The 528-nt window shown below is 43.4% G+C and overlaps 1 protein-coding gene across 1 annotated transcript in view; it reads right to left on the bottom strand.

Annotated features, from left to right (window-relative positions):
• SLC26A5 (solute carrier family 26 member 5) overlaps positions 1-528 on the bottom strand; it is a 40,030-nt gene that overhangs the window by 18,227 nt on the left and 21,275 nt on the right. The gene's annotated exons all lie outside the window — the stretch shown is intronic.

Here is a 528-nt window from a genome sequence, read left to right as displayed (position 1 = left end):
CCCGCATGCCTCTCCTCCTATCCACAGGGCACATCCCCACATACCTCTCCTCCTGTCTCCTTTGCTGTCCCCTCACTGCCCTGATGCTGCCTCCCCCACACCTTCTTCCTGATCACTTTCTAGCACTGATGGTGTCTTTGGAGCCATGAACACCAGGATTTTCAGGACTTGGTTAGCTAAAATGAGCCTTGGAAAATCAGGCTTATATCCTAGCAGCAAACGTACATAGTGATCAAGAGGTTCAGGATTAACCTTGGTATTCAAGGAATGATTTCATCCGTGGTCTTCCTACATTATGATTTTTTCTTCTGTTATACATCCTATTTATTTACTTAATTTGAAAGATGGGCTGTCACTCTGTTGTTCAGGCTGGTTTGAACTGATCTCAAGTAATCCTCTCACCTTGGCCTCCCAAAGTTCTGGGATTAAAGGCATGAGCCACCACCTTCTACCTGCTCTATTCTCTATTGTTCCTGATCTCTGCTGGATTAAATGTATCACCAAATAAATGTCTTTTTTTTTTTTTTT

The sequence above is a fragment of the Otolemur garnettii genome, unplaced genomic scaffold (genome assembly GCF_000181295.1).
Source record: "Otolemur garnettii isolate 467f Iridium unplaced genomic scaffold, OtoGar3 scaffold00005, whole genome shotgun sequence".
NCBI lineage: Eukaryota > Metazoa > Chordata > Mammalia > Primates > Galagidae > Otolemur > Otolemur garnettii.
This window is presented reverse-complemented; position numbering and strand designations above follow the sequence as displayed.